Source organism: Nomascus leucogenys, chromosome 8 (genome assembly GCF_006542625.1).
Source record: "Nomascus leucogenys isolate Asia chromosome 8, Asia_NLE_v1, whole genome shotgun sequence".
In the NCBI taxonomy this organism is placed as follows: Eukaryota; Metazoa; Chordata; class Mammalia; order Primates; family Hylobatidae; genus Nomascus; species Nomascus leucogenys.
This window is the reverse complement of record NC_044388.1, coordinates 18,278,699-18,288,970: the sequence shown is the minus strand read 5'-3', so window position 1 is coordinate 18,288,970 and position 10,272 is coordinate 18,278,699. Positions and strand designations below refer to the sequence as shown.

At 39.5% G+C, this 10,272-nt stretch overlaps 1 protein-coding gene across 3 annotated transcripts in view; it reads left to right on the top strand.

Moving 5' to 3' along the window:
- Nucleotides 1–994: 994 nt before the first annotated feature.
- The window catches only part of DNAJC13 (DnaJ heat shock protein family (Hsp40) member C13), a 119,418-nt gene continuing 110,140 nt past the window's right edge, over nucleotides 995–10,272 (top strand). For 2 of the 3 annotated variants that reach the window (XM_003265225.2, XM_030816826.1), the window contains exon 1: nucleotides 995–1,253. The gene's annotated coding sequence lies outside the window, so the exon portion shown is untranslated. The remainder of the gene's footprint in view (nucleotides 1,254–10,272) is intronic. The other variant, XR_004031282.1, reaches the window with a different exon arrangement.

The following is a 10,272-nucleotide window of genomic DNA, read 5'->3' as shown; positions in this document are numbered from 1 at the left end:
GCAGGTCACCCTACACTTCCTCTACTTTGAAGTCTGCAGCAGAATCACTTTTTTTTTAATCACTAATTTTTAAACTGTGGTCTTTACGGCTCAGATCTGGGAGTGGACATTGACCTTTCTTATTTAAACCATTGCCCACAGATAACACATAATTTCTAGCTGAATCCTTTAGTCCCAATATCCCCTCTTTTCACTACCCTGACTCCCCCTCTCAGGTGAGGTTCAGGAAGATGGTTATCTAGAGGGCACAGGTTCTAGGTTCAAATTACTTGGGTGCAAACATCAAATCCACTACTCTGAGGCTGGGCCTCAACTTATCTGCAAAACGAGGATGATTCCTATCTCAAAGAGTTGAAGATTAAGTAGCTTTAAGTAAGCTTCTAAATACTTGACCCGGACACAATAAATGGGGCTACCAGAACTATCTTTCCAGCATTCCCACCTGCAAATGCCTTAGGCGTCTCTGAGAATTTGGTCTCCGAGACCTTCCAGAGCATTTATAACTTAAACCCCGCTCTGCTGTCGTTCAGGGCGTCTCAATAGTAAATGAACCTGCTGGCTCCCAATCAAGCCAAACCAGGAGAGGCTGAGGCTTCAGACTGCCTCGCAGATGCTCCATGGCACTTGACGGCAAGAGCTAAAAACAGGTGATTTAAAACAAGATTTCCTAGGGCTTAAAGCTTAAGTACCGGGTTGCGACCCTACTCTTCGCAGGACACAAGCGGAGGGGCGCGGCCCTAAGGCACACGCCGGCGGGGCGTGTCCTTTTCAGCACCCACCGAGGCGCCGGCCCCCTCACGCGCTGCGTGGAATCCAAATCCCACGGCCGGCGTCGTTACTCTGCGCATGTGTAGCTGCTAGGGGGCTGGCCGGGGGAACGCAGAATTTCAGGGAAAGAGCGATATGGACGGGGAGGGCGGGGCAGAAGACGCAAGAGTTGAAATCAGCTGACTGGGTCTCGTGACAGCCTGGGCGGCGGCGACGCAGGCGTATTAGAGCGCGGTCGCTGAAAGCCTGAGCGAAGATGGCGGCCTCCAGAGTGAAACTCTGAGAGGCAGAGGGAGGAGGCGGAGGGGGCGGGGAGGCAGCGCCGCGGCGGCACCAGGAACCCGCGGCAGCGGAGCTGCAGGGCCCCGGCGGGGGAAAGGGGAAGTGGTGAGGGTGAGGAGGCCGGAGGGCGCCTCATCCCACTCTGGAAGCTGAGCCGGCGGCGGGAGGAGCTAGGGCTGGAGCCTCTCCAGCCTCCCGCGAAGGTAAAGCCGACTCCGGGCACTGGACTCTGGGGCTCTGCCTTACTCCCTTCCCACGCCGTGGGGACTTTCTGGGGCTCAGGGCAGGGAAAACGGGGTGGTCTTGGCTGCTGCAGCCTGCAGCTGCTAAGGAAACAGATTACCCTTCCCCCAGGCTGCTGGTCTGGTTCCTTCCGTTGGACCCCCCCCCCCCGCCCCGGCTTTGAGTGACATTAGCTCAGGGCGCTGCCCTGTCCAGCCCCACCCCTCTTTTTGCCTGTTTTATACCTAGTACGCTCCTCCACTCGCCTTAACATATCCTTACCCCACAGGCTGTTCATTCCCTTGTGGGCTCCGCCCTCGGGATTCCCTTCCAGTCTCCTAGTCTGAGCACCCTTCCTGCTGGATGCCGGCAACTATCCTTGGGTCAGCGACCCTCCTTCCGCACAAGTCCTGCAGACTGACTTTCTTTGCTTTGTTTCGTTTTGTTAGGAAATGAGCATCCGCGTCGTCTGTTCTCCAGTACTTTTTCTAAAATCATTTTCTCCCCCAAGGCTTTTCCTTCCTGCAAGGCAGCTTATTCACGTGGCCTTTCCTCCGCTGCTGTGATTTTACCTTTGAATGTGGCCTATGGAGTGGGTGAAGTAGGACTTAGACGCTTAGTCAAGTGTCTGTTAATCGCTTATTTGATACTTAACTATACTTAAGAGTGCCTTCCCTTAAATTTTCTCCTTTTGTAGAGTGTTCCGTTAACCACTTTTGTCTTGAGATTATTTCCTGTGTCCGTTGCTTAGAGGGGGGAAAAATAAAGATTTCACCCTAATGTGGCGGTGGTCTCCCAAAGTAATTATTTCTCATTTTCCCTTTGCTTTTCCCTTTTACGTTATTCTGATTTCCCTCAAAAAGGACGTTCTCAACCTGATGCTGTTGCGTCCTCTATGAAGGGCTTTATAGTGTACAGTTATGTTGAACCTTTTGTAATATAGTGTCTTGAGAAAAAAGTAGAAGTTCAGGACCTGCCCCCAGTAATTCTTTCTTACTATATTTTCTTTCTCGGTTTATGGACTTGATAGGTTTCTAGGTTTGAAACTACTGCCTGCAGGGAAAATTACAGTGATCAGGTTTTGTAATATATTACCACTACTTTGAGTTTATGGGAGTATGAAACAGAATTTGCCTTAAAAAAATAAACTTATAGAAACCACTTGTCAGAAATTCGGTATCCAGAACACAATTCTTTGATTTTTGGAAAGTACTTTAGTGACTTATCTATCATATAACATAAAACCTTGTTCACATTTTGTGTAATGTGAAACGCTTTTTAAGCTACTATATCTCAAACTTGGCTTGTGCTATTAATATCACAATGCATTCAGGCAACAAACGTCCTTGTGTAGAAATTATTACATTATACTCCTTGTTTGAAAACAGGAAGTAGAACATATTAAGGGAGGAAAAGAGGAGTCAGAGGATCATTAAGAAATAAGAATGTAAATAACCTTAAGGCTAGAGTTCAGTTCATGGAAAATATCAGCATTTGTATTCCACTGAGAGGCAATGAATATTCCTCTTTTTCTAAAGTGGTAGTAATAAATAGTCTGAAATATATTAATGATATATATTGTTAACAAGCTTAGTTGTAAACAAAATACTTAAGCTAAAAAATAAAATATTATCAATAAATTAATGAATTATTTGGAATAATTTAACTTTATCCACAAATAAATAGAAGATGGTTGCCTTGCCCAGGTGGACTGTAACGATACTGGCTTTATTAAATTTGTTAAAAGGTTGATAGTGGAGTCTGGTTCTCAATAGGTCCTAAATTAGGGTTGAAATTGAAAAGATGTGTTTTAACTAATTTGGCTTCATTCCTCAACCAGTTCTGTTGACACAGGTGAATTTGAGGTTTCTGCTACACATACCTTTCCCCTGCTTCTGATTAAGGTACTTTAAATTAGTAATTGAAACAAGGCTGTGCAGATAAACTGCAGCATAAATTTGGTTGCTACAAATAGGTTTTGGCCTAAATGTTCACTGTAATGTTTGGCAGTAGTTAAAGGGGAGTTATTAATATTTTGAAAGAGTTCCTTGTCTCAACTTTATTAGACCCAATAAAGGCTCCCTTTTTATAAAAAATAATTAGTAACACCTTCTTTGCTATCTTTAGTTTATAAATAATGTAACTACCTCTGGCTTTGGCCCTAAGACTAAAAAGAAGCTTTGCTCTCACTTCTGCAACAAAAAAAGACCTACACTACAAATTCATGACTTTTTTGAAATCTATTAAAGAGCTGAGTCCACAGAGCAAAACCACTGGTTGAAAATTTGAGAGACAGTGCTTACAAAGAGTAGATGTCAATTTCTATACCGTTTTCAGACACAACTGGACAAAAAGCATGATGAAAGCTGAATGCACAGTCTTGCAAACTCTTATCCACAAACCTCCCTGGTTCTGCTAGAAAAGATTGGAAAGAACCCTGGGTGAGTCTGTTGCGCAGGTTGAGAGGGAGAGGAACAGCAACAGAACTTCTAAGAGGGTCAAGAAACTGCTGTGATTCTTCCCCTCTGCCTCTTCACTGGAAAAAAGCTTTAATCTCTGGGGAGAAGGGCATCTCTGTTGGCCCCATTGGTGAACATTCAGGGAGTAGATGAGAAGTGGGAGAGAATCTTATGCCTGGAGGAGGGGCCCTGAGCCCAAAACTGCAGCCGGGAGTGGTCAACAGAACCAAGAATGCTGCCTTCCTGAGATTCAGGAACACAGGGTCTGACTTAGACTTAATCAGAACACCAGACTGTATCCCCCACCCCCCACCCCTGCCACCAAGCTAAGAAGCTTTCAGTAACAAGTAACCCACAAAATACTACTAGGAAAGGAACAAGATTATGCAGAGAGGCACAACACAAAGAATCAAACAGGCATTGCTCTAGTAAACCATCGCCCACCAGAGAGACAAACTGTTCTGCATATTCATGAAGGCTGTAATATACTGAGGATAACTATGGCAAAAACAAATCACAAACTAAGTCCAACTCCTAACCAGATTAACACAAACCCTTCACCAAAGGCCTCACAAAAAACAGGCATGCTCATTTCCAGTCATAAAAATTACCTCAATCTCTACTCCTACACAACATGTCCAGCTTTTAACCAAAAATTATGAGGCCCGCGAAAAAGCAAAAACTCCCAAGAGAAAGAGCAGTCATTATACATTTTTGAAAAAGATAGCTTAAAAACTGTTTTGTACATGTTAAATACTATAATAATTATGACATTTTGCCTTGAAAAAGTTTGAGCAAACAATGCAGTGAGCATTGGATGGAGTTACAGTTTCTGAATTACTGTGAAGTAGTAGAAGGAAAAAAAGTTATAAGATGGAGTGGAAAATTAGTAACATATATGTGAATGTGTGTGGTTCATTGACCACCTGAAGAGTGTGTGTGTGTGTATTTTGTGAATTCCTGCATGGCTCAGTTGAGTTGGGTACAATTTTCTGCGTTCACTTAGTGTTGGGACAGAATCACTATAAGCAAATGTGACATTTGCATCATGCTCAAATTGTTCAGTAATACACCAATCCTATTAAAATTCACATGATCAAAAAAGCACTATAGCAGAATTGACTGTATGCATTTCAATATGTAAATAGTTATTATGATTATACCAAAATACACAAAGGACGTGTCAGAGGCTTGTACCTTTACATGGAATCATTTGAGATTTTTTTTTTTTTGTGAGACAATCTCGTTCTGTCACCCAGGCTGGAGTGCAGTGGTGCAATCTCGGCTCACTGCAACCTCTCCCTCAGCCTCCTGAGTAGCTGGGACTACAGGCGCTTGCCACCACGCCGGGCTGATTTTTTTTTTTTTTTTTTTTTTTCTGTATTTTTAGTAGAGACAGGGTTTCACTATGTTGCCCAGGCTGGTCTCGAACTCCTGACCTCAAGTGATCCGCCCTCCCAGGCCTCCCGAAGTGCTGGGATTACAGGTGTGAGCCACCATGCCTGGCCCATTTTGATTTTTGACAGAAATGTTGATGGCTACAGATTTGTCACATTGGTGACTCAAATACCACAACTGGGATTATTAGCAGTGTCAGAAAAGAACAGGGTTAATAAAGTATAATCTCTTAATTTACATTGTAGCCACATTCCTGGAAAAACCTCTGTATATTAAACCCTGCAAAATGTACTTGGTGAGTTATATATAAAACAATTAGATTCTGGGATTCATTCATTATAAATAGGTTTTTGCCTACATGACTAACCATTTGGACTTTTGGACTTTCTTTTTTTTTTTTTTTTTTTTTTTTTTTTGAGACCTCACTCTGTTGCCCAGGCTGCAGTGCAGTGACCTGATCATAGCTCACTGTAGCCCCGATCTCCTGGGCTCAAGCAATCCTCCCACCTTAGCCTCCTTAGTATCTCGAGCCATAGGCACGCCATGCCCAGCTAACTTTTTATTATTATTTTTAGTAGAGACGAGGTCTCACTGTGTTGCCCAGGCTAGTCTCGAACTCCTGAGCTCAAGCAATCCTCCCACCTCAGCCTCTCAGAATGCTGGGATTACAGGTGTGAGCCACCACACTTGGCTCAGTTGGACACTTGAAAGTCGTATGGTATGGACTGTACTTATCTTTGGGACTGTAATATATGTTGAATATCTAGTCTCATCCACTAAATGCTAGTAGTGCTCCCAGTCATAGTGCCTCAGATGGGATGGCATCCTAGAAATTTTAATCAGTGGTTTTCAACATATTTTTTTCTGTTTCAGCAGTGTTCACATACTCAGCACATGCCAATTTGTAACACTTCTTGTTATGTGGAGTGATTCTTAATCATAGGAACTTCTTTGAGAGTAACTGAGTTAGATTTCTTTGTAACAAATAGTTTAAGCCAACATGGTTATGATCATCTTTGCTAATTTAAGATAGTTACCTGTGCAAAGGTACATTTAGGTGTGGTTCAGTCAATAAAACCATATAACTTCCTAGTAATTCTTTTCAGATGGTCTTTATTCAATAGTCGATATATAGGAGTTTTACTTGTACTTTTATGGACTACTTGTGAAAAAGAGTGAGCTTTAAAGTCAGTGGAATTTTTCAGTTTAAGCACTCAGGTTGTCCTTAGAAGAACACTGCCTAGTCACATATTTAGCACATGCCCAGTGGTAATATCTCATTGCAATAGATTAATAAGAGTTTGATATTTTGATTATCAGAAAACGAAACCCCTAAAGCAATGCAGAATTATTTTAGCTGGGTGCACAATAATCACACGTGTAATCCCAGCACTTGGAAGGCTGAGGCGGGAGGATCACTTGAGGCCAGGAGTTCCAACCTAGCTTGAGCAATCCTGTCTCACCAAAAAATGAAATAACTAGCTGGCTGTGGTGACATGTGCTTGGGAGGCTGAGGCAGGAGGATTGCTTGAACCCAGGAGACCGAGATTACAGTGAGCTGTGATTGTGCTGCTGCGCTTCAGCCTGGGTGACAAAGGAAGACCCTGTCTCTTAAAATTATTTTGATGCTTTGATTTTTGCCAGCTCTAGTTGCGACAACTTAATGGAAGGATTGGTACGGTTATGAATGGAGGAGGCGTTCTCCAATATTTCATGTATTCTATAATACATTTAAACGCTTATACATGGGGTTCTCACTTTTATTGTATTCCTTAGTCATCTAAGGCTATGGGGTTTCTCTCCTCAAACTTCTAGTCAAGCTACAGAATGTATTTTGAATGTTTATCAAATCTTAGAACAGAGAAGCCATTTTCCCCCCCAAACCTTAGAGCTAATGGGCTTAATTTTAAAAGTGAAACTTTGCTTTTTTAAGATAATTTGTTTACAGTTCTATAAACTGTAAAGCACTACAGAAGGGGTAGGAATAATAGGGATATTTCAGAACTAAACTAGAAATGTATGTTATTGCTATTTTGTATTGAGTGAGGGGGAAATTGTAGCAACTTTTGGCTTTTATTAGTATAAAAAGAACAGTGTTTGGGTTTTCGGGATGCTTTCTGTAAAACTGTCTTCAAGTTGTATTTGTTAAAAGCTTAGGAAATTTAGTCCCACATTATGCATTTACTGTAATGATAGGAAAAACAGCAACAAGTTAAAATATGGCTGCTAAAAATTTCTTTTGCCTATTTCAGGGCCTGTTTACCATAGTAGAGCATGATTATTAAGTGCCTTAATAAGCTGATAAGCTTAATAAGTTGATAAGCTGAAGAGCTTACAGAAATAGTATACTTTGTTCTTGCATAAGCCAGGTTATGCTTCAAAGATACAATGAAATAGAAATTTGGTCTATAAAGTTACAATAATGTGTATTAACTAAAAATATGTAAATGATCAATAGCAATGATTTCAAAGCATTGCTTAAGTGAACATGTTTCTGGAAAAAAGCTTTCAGGTGAGTATTTTAAGGCATTTTTAAGCTTTGGAAAGGGAAGGGTCATAGTAATACATCTTTCACAGAAAATTTGAATTTTTTTACAACAGATAAACTTCTGTTTTGTCAGAAGTACAAATTATTCCCCTCAGATGAAATGAGCATATGTGTGATAGAAATAGAAGAGACAGATCTCTTTTCAATACTTGATTTATACTGTTGAATAGAAGAGGTCAAAAAAATTAACTGCTACGGTAGGTATGCTTGTCCCCTCCTCTCATCAAGTGTTTCTTCGGATTTAGGGATTGCTTTTGAATTTTTCTTGCCCTGTATTTCATTAATATATACTCAGTTTGTAATTAAAAGGAATCAAGTTTTTAAAAACAATGGGGGAGATCTCATATTATTTCAGCTACCCTATGGTAGTTAAACTAGTTAAAAGTTGATTATGATGTGACAGTACAATCACTTCACTTTAAAATATCTGGGCAATTATTTGAAGATACGATTATCAGATGAAATTTAATATTACCACTGGCTTTTTTATTCTTTAACAACATCTATCTCTGGAGGTATCAGGTTCTTCAATAAGTTAAGGAAGGCTAAGATGGTAGGTACTAAAATCTTACTTTGTGATTTATTTATGGTTTGTTTTAAGATTCCTGTTGGTATCATACATATTACACATACTGATTTGTTGTTCATTAGAAGAAAATGCTTTTACCTGTACTTGAGTTATATATTAAAATGAAGCTAAAATTTAAAAATAGGGTTAAAGTTCATATGGCAGTTTCCCCCATACACAGCACATTCTATCTAAACAGTTTAGTTGTAGCTATCTAATCTGGGTAAAAATTAACATTCTGTTAGCCATTTATATTTTTTACCATTTGTTTGAAACCAAACTAATCTAGTGCTACGATTTACTCAGATTTTGAATCCAGTTACAAACAAAACTAGATCCTCAAGAAGCCAATATAAGACATTCTCTCTATTACTCTCATTATTTTTTCAAAGGGTTAGTCTTTCCATGATTCTCCTTACTACCCCTCCCTTTTTGGTAAGATATAGCTGTAGGAAGTATTATGTTCATAAATTAGTTCCTATGGTGTGAATGTCTACTACATTTTAAGTGTGGTTTTGGAATGTAGCATTGTTTCTGTTGTAGGAGAGTTTGATCAGAGAAGGCAAACTCCATAATTTTCATCTAACATATTGTAAACATTTTCACCTACAGCCAGGTTGAAAGAACTTTACATTAGATACCCACATGCCCACCTAAAGGTTTTTACATTAACATTTTACTGTACCTGCTTTATCACAGATCTGTCCATCTTTCCATCAATCCATCTTATTTTTTATGCATTTCAAAACAAATTCACATTTTTAATTAATTACTTGAGGGCAGAGCTAATGATGAAAGTAAGTTCTGTTCTTGCATTTTACAGACTCAAAATGGGAAAATTAGTAGCTTACCTGTTCTCTGCAAGTTGTCATGTTTGTGTAAAAATTACTTCCAGTTGATCATGCTAAATACATGCTTTAAACAGGTGACTAGCCTGATTAATGCCAATCTTTCTTTCACTAGTGTATTTTTTTCTAAGTGTCTTCATTCATCCCTAGTTAAGTGAGTGTTCTGTTTGCGTTTTTGCTTAACACAAGCCATATGTATATACTTAATTTTGCTGTGTGTGTAAATTCTTTTGCTTATAGCTTGACCGTAATTGGCTTGAGTATCTGTGATGTTGAGTCCCTTCATCCTGCTTTTGTTCTTAGTGTCAACTTGATGTAGGCTTCTTCTCACTGGACTCCCAAATCCTGTGGTTTTCTGTCAAAATTATGTATCTTCTAAAAGATCATTCTCATTTTAACCATAAATGATCTTAAATGGTTTGCCAGTATTACTGCCAGTAATAAATTAGAGAATGCAAGAATATTGTGTTGTTTGAAAGCATGATGCAGTAGTATTCATTGAGAGAGGTGAATCTAGCCAAAATGCCTGTGTTGCCCTGAATTTGACTTTTTAACCCATAGGACAGTTCTATAAAAAGAACAAACAGAAGTTTCTTTGGTGGTGTAATTTAGGATATAGCATGAAAACAAGTGAAGCTGACTTGCAAAAATTGGAGATGCTTTCAATGCAATTTAATTACAAAAGGCATGTAAATTTGATTTTTCCTCATCAGAAAGAATTATGGGCCTTTGAGAATTTGAAATACGGAACACAATTGCAGGAATGAAGGAGATGAAATTTAAGTGACGTTAGTTTGAGCAGATAAATTCTTGCTATTTTGAATAGTCTCTAAACTGGCAGAATGGCAAATGCTAGTGATAGAGCTGCTACCAAGATCTCATTCAAGATCCCATTTAACTGTTTACATTTTTTAGATGGACAGTTTATGGTTGTTTATAGCATGTGCTTATACATGACTGTTACTGATATTACCTGCTTGATACTTGAGCTTCTGATACTAGAAATTTTACAGATTTTTTTCATCATAAATAGTGGAAATCAATGGTTGCTTAAGAGTTTTTGCCTGTAAGTGATGATTTTTTCGAATCACTTTTAGAGCTTATTAATGTACAGAGGAAATATTGACTGGAGATTAAATTTATTTTGTGAAGTTTTTTTTTTCTTGAAAGTTTCTCAAG